Below are 18478 nucleotides of genomic sequence, written 5' to 3'. Positions count from 1 at the left end.
CCCATCCCATGTAAAACAACACTTCCACTGTGAATAACTGAGTGTGCAAGCTTCACAGTTGATTTCCACAAGCTGTTATGCCAGTAAAATCTGTTGTATGAATGCTGAGGGAAAATTAACACAAAAGGAGACTAGATGAGGACAAATGAAATCCATATAAACTCAAGGGAGTATTTATAGTCAAAATGTTTGGTGATGTTGACTCAACTATGTTTATGAAGGAACTCAAGAAAAGTTTAAAAGAGTTGGATGCTAATGCTGCTAAACTGGCTAAATCCCACCTCAGGTAATTACATTGTGCTTGCCTAATTCCCCCATGCAGTTTTAATTGGATTCAGCATTCTTCTCCTTGTTCTGAGCCATTATATAATGTGACATGGCTAAAGAGATGCTACATTCTAATCCCCCCCCCCCCCCCGAGATGTACAATAGTAGTGAGTGAAGTGATTCCTTCTGATAGAGCTTACAATGATTGTAAAGCACTTTCAGATACTACAGGAAGACCAGTATTATGTAAACATGTCAAGACACAGCTTGAGGCTAATTTAGTAGGCCAACATATGGTCAGCCTAGTTTTGTGGTCCCCAAACTTTTTACCTTATGCCCCCTTCCCTGTCCATGCCCTCCTCCCCCAAGAGCTGGGGTCAGGGTGCAGAGGCTAGGGCCACAGCTGGGCATGGGGGCAGCAGGTGGAGTCCTGGGGGCTGCAGCAGAGATGCGCAGCCCTCCCTCCCCATTCCCCCTGGGGGCTGGCCAGGGCCCCAGCCATGCCCTCCTGCACATTCCTCCATAGGGGGATGTACCTAGCTCCTGCTACTACAACAAAGCACTTAAGCACATGCATAGTCTTAGTGAATGCTTAAATGCTTTACTGGCAAACAAGGGGAAGTAGAGGAGATCCCCAATGGTTTGAGGAAAGAAGAGGTAGGATGGTGAGAAAGTCATGTAATTGAACATTACTTACTGAGCTAGCCCCTCATCTGAAGCAGAACACAAAAGCCCTTCTTTTGAGAGGTCACAAGATTCACTTCAGTTTTAGTGCTACACCACTACTGCCACCGTTTTTGTTATTGTTTTTTTTTGAGGGGGGGGGAAGGAGGAGAAGAGAGAGAGTCACACACACACACACACATTTTCACTAGAACAGTTGCACTAGAACAGTTGTATGTTCTCAAGGTGTGTGTGTGTGTGTGTGTGGGGGGGAGATATCACTAACCCTCACTTTGATTGCTATTGTTGGGGGTGGGGGGGGGAAGAGAAATCATTATTAATCCACAAATATTAAAGATGACAATAGTTTTAGATTACACAATTATCTTTACTGAAATTTAGGACAATTACTATTCTGTTACTTCACACATAAAATGCTTAGAGAATAGTGTGGTTCACATGCTGGTTTTGTCTGGTTATTTTATAAAACAATGTTCAGTCTAACTAAATAAGTCTCTGCTTTTCTTTCAGTGTCAGGGAAGGAAAAAGTCAAAGACAATGATACCATTGGCCATAAAGTCATACCAATCAACTTCCAGGGCTGATTGCACTGACTCTGGAATACAACTTTATAACCTCTATTTTGTTTTAAATATTCCATATTCTATTAGAAATATTTAAGTATTATTGTGATTCTTTGCCTTGCATGGTAGTGGTAGGAGTCTTTCATTCTGAATGGAGGGTGAAGATACTGCAGATTATAATGTTGGGAACAAGTTAGTTAAAAGGCAAGCAACCAACACAACTGTCTTCTCAAAGAGCAGGTCATCCCCTCCTTGTTAATGGATATGAAGTTATTCTTTTTCCAAGGGTAGTTGAAGGAGAGGTGATTTGTAGCAGATGGTGTTTCACAACCAGGAAAGCTAAGCTCAGAGCTTCTTCATCACACCTTTTCTTCTCCTTCTCTCAGATTTCTAAAAATATTCTTCTTGAAACTGATTTATAAACATTAAATTATTCATTTTTTTCCAACTTTTCTTTAAAGATCTATAGTTGGGAAATGGTTTGGTTCTTTGTAACCTCATGTTTCCATTTAAGGGTGAAAATATTTCCTTTACATATGATTGCAAAAAGAGCTTATGTTTAAAATGTTCATTTGTAAAGGTTTTTTAGCTAAAGGGAAGCACCTGATATAATAGCTTCCTGATATGATTAGTGAGGTTTCTTATGTCCCAATATAGATCAAGTTACCATGCGGTAAATTACAAAAAATAAGCCATTTGAATATAAAATATTTACAGTAATCGAGGAACTAAATAGTTATCTGGAAATGCTTATTAAACCTCAGGATACATTTTTAAAGGGTATTGGACTATCTAAAGATGCATATAGGATCCCCCAGGTGCTTAGACAGCTCTGCAGTTTTAAGCAGCCAAAATACCGTGGTGTTTTTTTTTTTTTTTTTTTAAATCTAGCCCTTCATTAGCAAACTCAGAAAGATAAAAAAAATCCTCTCCAAGCATTGTTAAGAGGAAAAGTTATTACCTTCTTTGATGACCATTTCGGTTTGATGACTAAGAAGCATTTAAGTTGAAAGGACTAATGTAAAAGCAAAGAGACAAGGTAGGAGGGTAATATCTTTTATTGACCAACTTCTGTTGGTGGAAGGTCTATAGCATTGGGCACTTCAAAAGGTTATTCTTCAGGTCTGGGGAAGGAATCAGGTCATATCTGCACTACATAGTTTTGTTGACAAAGCAGTGGTGGAGCACACACAACAATGCTCTTCCCACCGATTTAACTCTCCTGGTATGCTGACCTAAAGCCACCTTGATGAGCAGCATAGAATTTTTGTGACAAAGTTAGAGTGAGGAAGTGTCAGTGTAGACACTGCTTGCTTATGTTGCCCTAAGTGGCCTCCAGCAGGTGTTCCACAATGCCCATCATGACTGCTCTGGTAAGCTGTTTCTACTCTGTTGCCCTGCAGCCAGGTACACAGGCACATGCCCCTCCCCCAGGAATTTTTAAAATTCAACTTCTTGTGAACTGTCCATGCTCAGCAAACATTGCATCTTTCCAGCTAACTTTCCACAGCAAACAGGTTCCTGCAAGGAGTACACTGGAGTTGATGGATCTGTGGGGAGAGGAGGCTGTGTATTCACAGCTTCGAACCAGCCATAGGAACTTTGCATGTGGCATGGATGAGAAGAGGCACAAAAGGGATGCACAGCATTGCTGTGCTAAAATAAAGGAGCTGAGGCAGGGACACCAGAAGGCAAGGGAGGCCAGCCACCACTCTGGTGTGGCACCAAAAATATGCCGCTTCTACAAAGGAGCTGCATGTCATCCTCAGCTGTGACCCCACTTCCTCCTCAGAGCCCCATGGATACTTCATGGGGGGACTAGAGGCCGTGGCCAGCAGAGTCAACCCCAAGAATGAAGTCAGGACAAGGAAGCAGAGTTGGAGGAGAATGTCGGACAGGCAACAGTCTCATCAGATGGTGTGGCAAGCCAGTATCTCTTTGACTCTGGAGAGGTCAAGCCAGTTCCAGCAGTCTAGTTCTGGCATGCCTGAAGCAGAAGGGAGCTCCAGTAAATACTTATTTTTCTCTGATAGTGCATAGTTATAAGAGGTAGAGGTGTCCTTTATTTTATTAAATGGTTCATATGGAAAGAGGAGATCAAAATTAATGACAGTAGCTACTGTTTGCATCTGCTTCTCCTTCCCCTATACAGCTGTTTAGTGGGGGCCCTGTGGAAAAAGTTTGTTAATGCACACTGAGATCTCCTGGGAATCCTCGAGATCTCCAGGAAATTTTCCTGCAGATATTCTGCAATCCTCTGCCAAAAATTCCTTGACAGAGCTGCCTTGTTTCTTCCCCCACTGTAGGAAGAACTTTGCCGTGCCAATTGGCAATTACTTCTGCAGAACCCAAAGCAGCATGCAAGAGAGCCACATACAGGCCCAGTCTGAAGCTGCACGCATGCAGGAGATGCACCCTTGCGTCTTTGGTTACCCTCAGTAGTGTGATTTCAGCTTCAATTGCCTCCGCCTGTGGAAAACAGCACCAGTATTCAGAATAGTGTCCCCAGGCACTTCTATTGATCCCCTTCTGAAACCACCCAGGCCCTTTATCCAGTCTTGCACCCCACCTCTCCCCCTCCCACCACTACCCTTCAGGCCAAACTCACCATGGTTAGTGCTCTGGTCATACTGTATGCTTGGCAAGGGAAAATGAGAAAGAGGTGCATGTAACTTATTATTCAATAATGAGAGTGCATACAGGATACTGTGTCCTGTTTCTTTTGCTTCTGCAGATATGCCCTTGAAGGCCAGCTCCTACATACTGGCAGAGTGCCTCCATCAGATAAGTTGGTGAACAACATCATCTTGTTTTGGGAATTGCTGCAATACTCAGATTAGGCTGATAGCGAGCAGAGCATGTGAAGAGAGACAACAAACAAAGAATGACAAATGGATAGCCAGGAGACAAGACATGGTCAGGAGCAGATAATAAAGCTCATGGAGGACCAAACAGAAATTCTGAGGTCCCTGATTATGCTGCAGGCAGAACAGATGTGTGGTTGACTCCCCATACAGTCTATACAGAAGTGAATTCTTTGCCCTCCCCAAAGTCCCACACACACATTCTTCACACATTCCCAGCCTGTCGCAGTACCCCTTGTACTCCACCCTAGGGAGATTTTCCATAGTGACAATAGGATTTACAGGTCCCTTGTAAGAAATGTTAATTGCTGTTTAACAAAAATTGAGTCTTACAAAGACAGTGATTATTTATTTGTGACCTACCCAGAAATTCAAACAGTGGCAATTGCCACATTTGAAGACTACAATTAATGCTCCGGCAGGAATCATTACAGGGGTCATTGAAGGTGGCAAGTAAATCATGCATGGCTCAATTCCTTACAGAAAGGCACATTATTGGGGCTCATTGTCAAAATGCTCCTTCAAAGCCCCTGTTTCAAATAGGCCCCCTGCTGTCTGGCTGCTCAAAATCAACTGATCCACCTCAATGCTCCAGCCCTGGGGAAACTTTTCACAAACGTTATGCAGAGCACAGCAGGCTGCTATGACCATGGGAATATTTTCCCCATTCAGGTCGACCCTGCTGAAGATCCAGTGCCAGCAATCCTTCAATCTGTCAAATGTACATTCTATGGTCATTTTGCACCTGTTGAAGTGCTGCTAGCTGCTGTTAAGGTTTCTGGTGAATGGCTTCATGAGCCATGAGAGTAAGGGGTAGGCTGGGTCTTTCAGGATCACTATGGGCATTTCCACACCCCCTATTGGAATCTTGTGATCTGGAGGGAAAGTCCCTGCTTGCAGATTTTGTACAGATCAGGATTCCAGGAGTGATCCATAATCACTTTGCGTTGATGTCAGTGAAATGGCCCCAGTTATCCACCAGGGACTGCAATACCCTAGAGAAGTAGCCTTTTCTGTTGATGGATTCAGTCCAAGATTGTCTGGGGCCAAAACTGGGATATGTGTTCCATCACTTTTCTGCAACTAGGGAATCCCATTGCCACAAAGCCATCCACTATTCCCTGCACATGGCCTAGAGTCTCAGTCCTTTGTAGCAGGAGGCAATTAATGGCCTTGCACACTTGCATGACTACACTGCCCATTGTGGACTTCCCAACTCCAAACTGATTGGCATCTGACCAGTAATAGCCTGGAGTTGTCAGCTTCCACAGAGCAACCACTACTAGCTTTTCCACCATTATGACGTCTCTCATTTTGGTGTCCTTGCACTGCAAGGTGGTGGTGAGCTCTGCACAGTTCAAGAAAAGTGGCGTTGCGCATATGAAAAAGTTCTGTAGCCACTGGTCATCATCCCACACCTACATCACAATCCCACATCACCACTTTGGGTGCTTGTTTCCAGAGCCCAATAGTGACAGTCCACCATGCGCAGCTTCTCTGTTAATGCCAACATCTTGAATGGTTTCTTTTCATGGCACACAACAGGGCAGGCAGCACAGATTCCTGTTCAGATTCATAGCTCATGAAATACTGCAGGATCAGCCACGTTATGTTCATAATGCTTACCACAAGACTGGAGAGCAATGCAGGATCCATGCTTTCAGGCAGAGACGGCAAGCACAAAATTTACAGGTGCAGTTGAAAAACAGCACAAATTGCAGTCAGAAGACCTTGCCGTTTTCTCCATCCCATAATTCCATCAATGGGGCACCGATCCCTGCCCCATGATGCACTAGGATCCATTCCCAGGACTCCTAGTGAGAGAAGATGGTGGGATAGCTGCCTGCGGTGCACTGCTCTCCATCGGTGCTAGAGCACCAATCATGGATGCGCTCCACTGACACAAGGACATGTGAACATGCACAAGTGATGAATTACAGCGGTTTATAATCATTGATATAACCTAAGTCAACTTAACTCAGTAGTGTAGACATGGCCTCAGTGTCTGATCTAAATACAAGTTGGGACAGATTTTAAGCAGAAGAGGTAACACCTGTTGAGTCAGTCACTTGAAGTGGGCAATTAGGAGTTAGACTGTTATGCATAAAGAGTTTGAAATGGGCAGTTAAGCATAGTAGGCAGTGTGCTGTGTTACCAATTGTTGTTCTGAACCATAAAACTAGTGTCCCTGTTAAGTCTGTTTGGTGTCTAGCAAGGTGAGAGCATGTCTACACTACAAACTTTTGCCATCCCAAGTTATGTCAGCATAAAGCCGCTGCAGTTAGTGTATCCTTGTGTGATTGCATACTTGGCTCCTTGCATTGGCTCTGCAGGTACTCACCAGGAGTGCTTGTTTCAATACACAGCATGGTGCACCATGGGCAGGTAGCCCATTGTGCTTAGATGCCAGACTCCATGAGACATTCAGATCCCAAGTGAAGATGGCTACTTCCCTCCAGTATGGGCTTAAGCAACTAATTACCAGTGAGAGGTAATTTACCCTTTCCTCAGCATTTGCTATTGGCTAGTTTAGGTGGGGAGCCATCTAGCATGCTGTTTTTTGTTGATCTCATTCTTAGGTGTCAATCTCTGTCTACCCCCATTCACTGTACAGGGAGTCTGGATTCCTAACTCTGGCTTTGTGGATTCCAGTGATTTTCTAGGTACTTATTTCCAAACTCAGTGTGTTCCCTCTCCCCACAAACTCCAGTTCACAGTCATTGTCCAGACAGTCCCAGTTCTCACCCAAAAAAACCTCCCTCCCCCACCACTCCAGCTCTTCACCAGATCTGACTCCACTCTTTCACCACCTTACATGCTTCCAGATTGGCTGAGGAATTGGGGGGAGGAAGGAATGAATGGGACTGAGAACCAGTCTGTTTCCTCACAATTTACCAGTTCCCCACTTATGTCCTCCATCTCCTTGCCCAGCATGTTGCAGTCCATCTCCCAGACTCTCAGACAGTCTCTTTGCCCAGCCATTATCAGGTTACTGTAGAAATTACAGACAACTAGCACAGCAAGGTTGGGGTGAATGCAAGATTGACTTTATTTCTTGTTTACAATCTTGCATTTATCCCAACCATGCTGTCCTAGGTCTTATCTCTACATGCTGTCAGAGTAGGATCCAAAAGATCACTAAACACCCTTGCCAAAAGGGAAAAGGAACACAGAGAGGCAAATGCTCCAGCCCAGACAGGACCAGGGCCAGAGAAGTTTCTGGAGGCTCAAGGCAGAATCTGAAACTGAAGTCAGCCACACTTTCAAAAAGCTTGGCACCATCTTCCTGGTCCATTAGATCCTACACCCACCTAGGGTGACCAGATGTCCCGATTTTATAGGGACAGTCCCGATTTTTGGGTCTTTTTCTTATATAGGTGCCTATTACCCTCCACCCCCTGTCCCGATTTTTCACACTTGCTGTCTGGTCACCCTACACCCACCCACTTCCAGAAGACTCATCCCTTAAAATGAACCCCCTCTACCATCTCCTTTCAGGAGCCTCTGGTGCCCCCACTCCCTCTCTGTATCATACTCCTCCCTGCTAGCTAGCTAGCTAGCTATGCCCCTGGGTGATGGGTCCATCCTACTTCCCAGCCAGTACCTGCCTCTGAAAAGAACTACTGAAGTTTTGGCAGCCAGCAGGCAAGGGCCCAGGCCAAACATGAGTAGCATTGTAACCCTGTGTGCAAGCCTGCAATGTCACTCATTCAAATTTGGCCCAACTGCCCTGCTGTCACGACAAAGGGGCTGCCAGGCCAAACCTTGGTCACATTGTCCCCACAAACCAGGTCACAATGACACTCACTCAAATTTGGCCTGGCCTTGCCCCCATTATATTGTTCCATGGTTACTGGGCTCTCTCCACTCCTCCTCCTCCCACCCGCCCCCTGCTGGCCCTGGCCTGAACAGCCAAAAAAACTGCACAGAACTAGGAACACCGAGAGCCCCAAAAGAACCACTATGGAGAGTCCCCAGGCTGCAACAAGGAGGGAGGATAGGAAAGTAAGGGACACAGAAACTAAGGCTAGGCCCACTGCAACACTGGTTAGCTTCTGTAAAGGTCACTCTGGATAATCAGATACCAGAGATGCCATCAGGGTCCAGGTTTAGATCAGCAGTCAGAGGAGAAACAAGTTAATATCAACATATATAAAAAAAGCAGCCTCTTCTCCTATTTTGGCAGCTCTAAGCATTCACAAAAAAAATACAGTTCCCAGACATGTCATGGCCTGCAGCAGTCCCAAGCTACAATTGCAGGCACCTATTTGAAAAGAAATAAGGACTGCTTTCAAGTTACCATATTAAATTTGCAGTCCTAAATGTTGTTATCTGTGTATTTTCACATACTTCATCACCACTCTTTACATATAGCAAATGCACTATCCACAATGACATCATCAGTTCAAACTAATAATATAACTTTCTCAAAAATAGTGTAGGTCCCTTTTTACTTTAGTTGTACTAAAAAAGAAAAAAAAATCAGACTCTGAACCACTTATTACCACTGGAGAGCTGTTACTCACATGAGTAACCCTATCAACTTCAGTACAACTATATTAATGTGATTAACTGCTTACAACTGAAAATAAGGTGTTCACAATATGGCCTAAAGTAAAGAGAGAAATCGAAACAACATACATGCACAATCTTTCTTGTTACCTCAACTCAAAAGTTAAACTGATGGTTCAACACCAATGTATATCCTTGACCATAGGTTATGTCATTTATGGAAGCAGCTGATAATGGGTAATTAGTGGAGATGTAACATGGTAAAACACTGTTCAGTGCAAGAATGTGACTGCAGAAATGTGGGTATTTATCACAGATGGCTATGGTTGGGGATGTGGCTAGCAGCCCACAAAGCAGTTTTATCTGTGGATAAATGAAGAAAAATGCTTGCACCAAATTTTTCTTGTGTGACCCATGAGATAAGTTTTCAATGTGTTATGCAGCATTTTAGACAGCTGATTCCTACCAATTTAAAATTATGTAGCTAAAGCCCTGTTTAATTCCTGAAAAATGTATGTCTCACACCTATCTTTCAGTAAAGTTTTTTTTTAATTTGAAAATGGAACAGATTGCAATTTAGTTTCTGGCTTATTACACAGTTAAAAGCCCTTCTTACTCATCCTTGCATTAAATAATTACTACATATAGTAATTATACATCTAGTAATCTGCCATAGGAAGAAAACGTGCCAGGATCTAGCATACATGAATTCTCTTTTTTTGTTGATGAATGACTAGATTGCGGGTGTTCGGATGCTACTACTTTCTGTGGCAAACAACTTTTTTCACTTGTACTTTGTCATCGCTACCTCCCTTCATCTGCCCACTCCCACTGTTCTCATTTAGGCAGTTCTCCCCCCAGCCCCCCAGTCACATGTTAGGACTGTAAACTTTTTTAGGTAGGGGATGTCTTTTTGTTGCAACTATGTAAAGTGCCTAGCAAAATAGAGTTCTGATTCCTGATGGGGGCCTCTAGGTTCAGAAGAACACCATTTGTATTTGTATCTCCATGAAGATTGAGAATTTTGCAGTACGGCTTCAAGAAACACAGTTTCACTATTTTTGTTTCTCAGAGTTTGGCAGTGAACCAGTCCTTGTATTTTGCTTTGAGGTTCCAGTCTAATGAACTGAAATCCCCAAGACAGACATTGTGTCACCTCCCAGTCTCTAAATGGAGCTTGCTTTTTATAGTGATGGGGCACCTAACATCTTCCCTCAGGCACCTTATTCTACCCATTGGCCCTTCCTCCATCTTCAGTGGTCATTCCCTTTCCTAGTATGCTCTTCTAAGGAAGCAGGATATGGACAGTGGGCTATGTGGTGAAGTAGGAATGGAGAAATCCTCCCAGTTCCAATGACTTCCCAACATACAAGCATAAGGACAGAGTGATCCCAGAGTGTGCAGTAGTGAATGAACAATGGAAAGAAATGCCTTGCTAGGAATTATGGGGTGTCTGTCACCCTTGCTCATTGGGGGTAGGGGAAAAACAACTACAAACAACTTCAAAAGCCTCAACTTCAAGTGGCTTGAGTTCAATAAGAATTCTGCCCAGCTCTAATTTTTCTTCAGACTACAGAGCTTAAAAATGAGCAACCCTTCAGTGACCCCCTTGTTCACTCCCATAATGTGTGGAATATCAAAATGGTTGTACTCTGCATTTTCCAAATTTTGTCCCCAAAGCCTACATTTAAACCTCTTTGTTGCTGTCCAGGTGTTTGAGACCACATGGGAATGCAGGGGCTGGGGGAGGCGAGAGGGGAGAGAGGAAGGAAGGAAAAGGATAGTTCCACCAATTAACATGTCAGCTACCAAGCAGGTCATGAACTGCATGCCAAGTTCATCATTGGTGTAACTCCTTTGCAGTCAGGTCAATGGAGACATATTTAATGTCCATCATCCACTACCCATCAGAAAGTGAAAGTCTGCCAGTGCCACACACACACACACACACACACACACACACACACTGCATTGGAAAAGCCTCCTGACAAGTTGCTGCCATTGTTTGTTTTTCCATAGATTGATTTATTGCCTCTGATAGGACAAGCATGTGCCATCATTTATCCAGATTCCACGTTTTCTGAATAGGTGCCCAACAACTCCTAAGTGAAAACCAAGCTGTATGAAAAGTGCAAAAATTCTTAGTCACTTCAGCCTGTCCATTATAACTTATCATGCCTTACAAGACCTGCACATGCCAGACAGCCATTCCTGTCACCATCAGCTGAAACAGAAGGTATTAGCCCAGTGAAATTCTGTCCTGTTTATGCTTGAATTCTTCTTTGAGCCATATAAAGCAATTATTTCTAAGATGTTCTTGTTTTTTTTCCTAGACAAAGCCCAGGGAAATCACAGAAAGATAATTGAAGATGGAAAAAGAGGAAAGTACATGGATGACTGAGTTTATTTTATGGAGAGTGAACTAAACTCTAGGCAGCTGATGTTCAGTTGAAACATGCCCTATGTATTAGATTAGCTTCCTCCTGACTAAATCCTTGTTTATATCCATTTATATTTACTGCTTAGTTCTGCCTAATAATGATGGATATTGCTACTGATTTTCAGAATCCCTCCATAACATTGAAATCATTGGGATTTAGGTGCCTAAATACCTTTTGAAGATCTGGGACCAACTGATTTGTCGTAAACATCTCCAAAACACATTGTCCGCATTAAGCCTTCAGCAAATTTCACTTTCTTTTAGTGAAGCCATAAGAAGACAGGACTATAAAAAGCACAAAGCAAGCAAGGCTTCACACACACAATTTTCCTCTGTCTTTTCATTCCTGATGTCCATAATCCTGACAGCCACAAAGATTAGTCAAACTTCTCTGGCAATGAGAATGATAAATACTTTCTATCCTAAAAACTAACACCTGAAATTGATTGCTTTGACACTGCAAGCCTTTGCCACTCAGGCCATTCCTCTGTTCCTGGTTCTTGCTGCTGCAAAGGCAGAAGTAGCACCACTTAACTGGCTTCTGACTCTTGTTCCCTTTTTCAAGTTCTTACAGGCCTGAGAGTTGTCAAAGTGTTCCAGCAGAATTGTACTAAATATCAGCTTGACACAATGTTTTATTTTGTTACCAGTAATGCATCTGACCAGTTAATGTAACACCACTGTCACTGTTGGGCGGAATCAAACCTAAGGACTCTGGAGATTAGTGCATGAGCCTTTACTGCATAAGCTAAAAGCCATATGGCCTTAGCTAAGGCTGTAGTAGAGCAAACTCATTAATCTCTCTCTCAGTGCCTCTAGAGAGGACAGAACACTACACCCAGCAGGAGTGTGGGTTACATTAAGTCAAGTTGTTTCCTCAGTTATGCATATGCAATACTGCTGAGGTCAGTGTATGTGTGGAATCAGTGAGGTTGCACTGGCCTAAATGAAGGTTGAAGCTAGTTCAAGGAGTCCTGAAGACTTATCACGCTGAATCAAGAAAACACGTGCTTTACCTCCTACTACTTTAGTGCTACCACTAGGTACAGACTACAGCCTTTTCTAAATGCCTATTTAAGTATTCATAGAGAACACATTGTTATCTTTATAGTATCTCTCAGAATATTGTGAATCACTGAATCCCATTATTAAAGCTATTTTCATGATATTTTCCTCTCCTGTTCTCTCTAATGCCACTTAGAGCAGTTGATGAGGCTGAATGATGACTGAAATAATAGGAATGAATAGGTATTGTATGTATAGGTGGACAAGGTCATCAGTGTTTAGTAAGTAGCAGTGGAAGGAAAGAATAAAGCATATAATCTAAAGTGAGAGTATCTTGAGGGGGGGAGGAAAGGAAATTAAAGCCATACAGACAACGGGAAAGGAGGGGAGCGTTGAGTTATTGGAGATGCAATTTTTGTTGGTCAGTCTGACTTCTAATAAAAAATGGACATTGCCTCAGCAGTAACAGTTTTGATTAATACTATTCCAGCTATAGCTAATGGTAATTAATCCAAACAAGATTTTTTTTATCCACCTGGTCATGAGTTGTGACCAGATTGTGATTTTTATTAACTTGTTCTTATTAGAAATTTTTCTTTGAATGTTTTGTTCAGAAGTACTTCAGCCTATGGATTGTTCACAGACTGTTTGTTGTGACTAATTGTTTGAGTAGCCAGTATGTTCAATGTGTTGTTTGAGCTTTGTGCTTGGTGACTTAAGTTACATGATATTTTTTCTGGGCTGAAATCTATTTTCCCCATTTGTACAAAAAATATTTGGTCTATGAATGTTCATAGAAGCCCGATTAAAGGGCTTCAAATATTGCTAACAAAATTTTACCTAGTCAAAATTATATGAATATTGGGGGGAGGAGGCGGAAATCACTAAATTTGATCACTAAAAACTTACCAGAGTTAACCCATCAGCACAATGCACAAAATGCAGAACAATTAATAATGGTGAAAGGAGCTCAGGGCAGTAGGATATTAAGCTATTGAACTATGTGTTAGAAATAAAAGAAAGGACAAAAAGTGTGTCTAAAAAATATCAACCAATACGCATTAGAACACAAACAAAAGAAAGACTTACGAACTGTCCAAAAAGCTACATGGTATGGGTATCAGGGAGAAATGATAAAGTGAAGGTGAAAAATCTTTGTTATTTGTGATTACATCAAATGTAAGGGGCCAAATTTAGAATCATAAGCTCCAATTCTCTAATAAAATATTTATTTTGTTTTGAGTACTTTACTTGAAAATGTAAGTGTCTGCTTGGCATTGCTTTTGATTGATTAACTTTCCAGGTATAAGTCAGCTGCTTTCACTTACACACTTCAATACAGACTCAGTCAAGTCATTATATATCTATCCTCTCCCTTCTCTAGTGCTTTTGAGCGCTGTAATAGAGAGCTACATTCAGATGTGGGTGGTACAATAGAGAGGTTAAGCTCTGTGCTCCCTCCAGTTACAATAATAGAGTAAGTGTAATACAGTAGCAGGATACAATAATAGAAACAATAATGCATCATGGTCTAGATCCTCAATTGGTAAAAACTGGGGACTTTAAGACCTGGGCTTTTATTTACCTAGTGACCCACTCATGAATGCAACATTCTGTATGAAACAGCGAAAGTATTGCCTGTGATTATCTGGAGGAAAGAAGAGAGGGGTCTATATCTTAGCTCATTCCTTTTGTTCAACGGGTATGGGATGGGAAGGCAACAGGCTGACATCAGCCGACCCAGGACCAGGATGCTGATGGCTGCTCCGCCGGGAAGGACGCCACCATGGGAGCCCCCCCGATGACCCAGGACCAGAATGCTGATCGCTTCCCCTCTGCTCCAGAGAAGGATGGTCCGGAAGGAACCACCTCCTCAACCCCAGACTCCGAAACTACTTACCACTCGGCTGTCCGGAGGAGGGCCGCTCGAAGGGGAATGCACTTCAGAGCCCAAGATCTCGATGCCGCATGCTGCCCTTCTGGGCAAAGAGACAATGTGGCCAGTGAGTCCAGCACCCCCCCAAGAGCGACTTCATCTCCCCAAGCTTCTCTACCAGACCCAGAGGAATTACCTGGTGAGTCTGCAGGCACAACAGAGATCCGTTCCACGGAGGGTGAGGCAGGGGAAGAAGACCACATCTACCTCCAGTACCCGCTCCCTACAGGTCTCCTCCTCTGCCCCTTCTGTCTCCCTGTCCATGGAGTCCAGACCCTCGCGGCCCTCAGCAAACACGTTCGTAAGACCTACAACAAACAGACTGCTTTCCAGTGTAGCCGCTGCGATCTCCCCTTCGAGATCCAAAAGAAATGTAAGTTTCGTCAAGCCACATGCAGGGGACCCCCCACAACCATGAAAGTGAATCCCACTGACATCCTCCGGGTTCCAACCCTGACCCCCACCGATGACCTGGCTTCAGCACCCCAGACAGCGTCCCCAGAGCCACAGCAGATAAGGGGGGACCAACCGCCAACTGAGGGAAGCGTAACCCCTGCCTCGAGGACTGACGATGCCACCAAAAGGACCAGTCCCATCTCCAGAATCCCCACGCTGGACCCTGCTGTGAGGGGGACCACTGCCACCTCTCAGGTCAACAGACGCCTCAGCGACCTCATAAAAACCATCCGGCACAACACAGATACGAGACACTGCAGCGCTCCCCCACAGGTAGCCTCATGCCGCCCTGCCGTAGGAGCAACTATCATCGTCCCTCAGGCTGCACGGCGAGATCCAGCCAATGGAGGAGCCTCCTGTAGCCCCCAAATCCCACAGCCAGACCCCAGCCCCGGGAGACCCAACACCTCCTCCAAGGTTACCCAAAGAGCCTCTGACCACCAAAAACCCCATGCCCCACCGAGGACCCACCAGCTGGATGCCGCCCGCAGAAGAACCAGAAACATCCCCAGTGCTTCCAAACACGACCGCGCCCCAACAAAGCCCAGCACTGGTGCTTCCAGAACCCCACTCCCTCCTGGAATATCCAGTGCTGCCTCGGAGACACCGAGAGCTGCCCTCCCCACCACACCAGGACCCCCGCCTCAAGACCCACCTGAACACCACTCCACAGTCCGAGGGATAACAAGGCCACAAACCGTCCCCGCAGCACCTGAACCTGCAGAGACAACGCAGCAGGAGGAGTGACAGCCACGAGCGAGGGTCGCCACGCCATGGCAATCCGCCTGGATGGAGGAGCTGGCAAAGGCTGAGGACTTTGAAAACTTCGACACCCTGATGGACAGACTGACTGCAGAACTGTCTGAGGAAATTACGGCCAGAAGGAGGGAACCCCAGGAAGCCACGCTGAGCCGTAACAACACCAACAGAGAAGGCAGGAGAGGGGACGTCGGCTGCCGCTACGATCCGGCAGCTGCATCCCGTATTCAGAAACTACACAGGATGAACCGAACGAAAGCCATGAGGGAGATCCTTGATGAGACCTCCTCCTACTGTGCCAACCAGCCCAAGAGGCTCTACTCCTACTTCAAGGATGTGTTTGATAATGAGGCCCAGACCAACTTGCGATGCCCAGAGTGCCTTTCTCCGCTATCCCGGATTGACCTCATGGAGGACTTGGAGCGAGATTTTTCCCTGCAGGAGGTGCAGGTGAGGCTGTCAAGGACCAAAAACACTGCCCCTGGAAGAGATGGCATCTGCTACCCCCTGCTGAAGAAGCGAGACCCCGGCTGCTTGGTGCTCGCAGCCATCTTCAACAAATGCAAACAGTTCCATCACGTTCCCCACTCCTGGAAAAAGTCCATGACTGTGCTCATCCACAAAAAGGCAACCAAGACGACCCTGGCAAGTGGAGGCCCATCTCCCTCTGCTCCACTATCCACAAGCTGTATGTCAGCTGCCTCGCGGCAAGGATCACAGACTGGTCAGTGTGCGGGGGCGCTGTCAGCTCAGTGCAGAAGGGTTTCATGTCCTGCGAGGGATGCTACGAGCACAACTTCCTCCTTCAGACGGCCATCCAGGAGGTCAGGAGGTCCAAGAGGCAGTGCGCAGTAGCATGGCTTGACCTGACCAACGCCTTTGGGTCCATGCCCCACCATCACATCTTTGCCACCCTGGGAGAGTTTGGGATGCCAGAAACCCTCATCCAGATCCTCCAGGACCTCTACAAGGACTGCACCACCACCATCCATGCCACGGATGGAGAGACGGACGCCATCCCCATCCGCCACGGCGTGAAACAAGGATGCCCCCTTAGCCCCATCATCTTCAACCTGGCCATGGAACCGCTCATCCGAGCCATCTCCAGTGGCCCGACCGGCTTCGACCTGCACGGCAAGAAACTCAGCATTCAGGCCTATGCGGACGATCTGGTCCTGACTGCGGACGACCCAGAGAGCCTCTAAGGTATGCTAGATGCCACCAGCTGAGCTACTGACTGGATGGGGCTCCGCTTCAATGCAAAGAAGTGCGCAACTCTGCACATTGACGGCAGCAAAAGGGACTCAGTGCAAACAACGGGGTTCCAGATCCAGGGTGAGCCCATTGTCCCCCTGGCAGAGGGGCAGGCATACCAGCACCTGGGCACGCCAACAGGGTTCCATGTCCGGCAGACACCCAAGGACACCGTCCAGGAGATCTTGCAGGACGCCGCCAAGATTGATGCCTCCCTGCTGGCACCGTGACAGAAGATAAATGCCCTGAACACGTTCCTGATCCGATGCATCTCGTTCACCCTAAGGGGATCCGCCGTGGCGAAGGTGCCCCTCAACAAGGCAGACAAGATCATCCAGAAGCTGGTGAAGAAGTGGCTGTTCCTTCCCCAGAAAGCCAGCAACGAGCTGGTCTACATCACCCACAGGCACGGCGGCGCCAACGTCCCCTGCCTGGGTGACCTGTGCGACGTCGCGGTGATCACCCATGCCTTCCGCCTGCTGACATGTCCCAACGCCATGGTGAGGAACATTGCGGCGAATGCCCTGTGTGATGCGACAGAGAAGCAGATCGGCAGAGCCCCCTCGAACCAAGACATTGCCACCTTCCTGAACGGCTCCCTGGATGGGGAATTTGGATGGGACGGGCGCGACATCGCTTCACCGTGGTCCCGCACTCGCAATGCCACGCGTCGCCTGGGGAAGCGCATCGGCTGCCACTGGGAGTGGTGCGAGGAGCTCCAGGAGCTGGGAATCCAGGTTCCGCAGATCAGGTCCGATGAAACACCGTCATTACCCCGACGGCCAGGGGCTTGCTGGAGAGGACTCTGAAGGCCGCCATCCGTCGCTGTACATGGAAACCCTGAAGCATAAACTGGACCAGGGTAAAGCCTTTGAGTTGACCAGCAAGTGGGATGCCAGCAACCACTTCCTCGACGGGGGCGGCTTCACCCGTTTCGCTGACTGGCGGTTCATCCACCATGCCCGGCTCAACTGTGTCCCGCTCAACGGAGCTGTCCGCCACGGGAACCGAGACACGCGTTGCAGGAAGTGCGGCTACCCCAACTAGACCCTGCCCCACGTCCTGTGCAGCTGCAAACCCCACGCCAGAGCCTGGCAGCTGCGCCACAACACCATCCAGAACCGCCTGGTGAAAGCCATTGCACCACGCCTGGGGGAGATCTCCGTGAACTGCACCATCGCCAGTACTGACAGCCAGCTACGACCTGACATGGTCATCACCGATGAGGCCCAGAAAAAGATCATCCTCGTCGATGTCACAGTCTCCTTTGAGAACAGGACCCCGGGATTTCATGAAGCCCGAGCTCGTAAGCTGGAAAAGTACGCCCCCGTGGCTGACACCCTGAGAGCGAAGGGCTATGAGGTGCAGATGGACGCCCTGATTGTCGGAGCCCTGGGTGCCTGTGACCCCTGCAACGAGCGTGTGCTGTGGACCTGCGGGATCGGTCGACGCTACGCACGTCTCATGCGGCGCCTCATGGTCTCAGATGCCATCCGATGGTCCAGGGACATCTACATCGAGCACATCACCGGCCACCGACAGTACCAGGAGGCGTGAGCCAGAGTGACATCGTTCTCCCACTATGAGAAAGGGACCAAGTGACCTTCTCCGTTGGATCATATGAACTGGAACCATAAACTCCCTGAACATTAAATCTCACCAAATGAGGGTCAATCCATCCTCATCATCATATCCACTCATTATAATCACACCCAAACGTAGCCACTTTATGAACTTC

General features: G+C 46.4%; 1 pseudogene; it reads left to right on the top strand.

Moving 5' to 3' along the window:
* Positions 1-17949: 17949 nt before the first annotated feature.
* Positions 17950-18478, top strand: part of LOC117877172 — a 58126-nt pseudogene continuing 57597 nt past the window's right edge.

Source organism: Trachemys scripta, chromosome 1 (assembly GCF_013100865.1).
Source record: "Trachemys scripta elegans isolate TJP31775 chromosome 1, CAS_Tse_1.0, whole genome shotgun sequence".
Classification (NCBI taxonomy): Eukaryota; Metazoa; Chordata; order Testudines; family Emydidae; genus Trachemys; species Trachemys scripta.
This window is presented reverse-complemented; position numbering and strand designations above follow the sequence as displayed.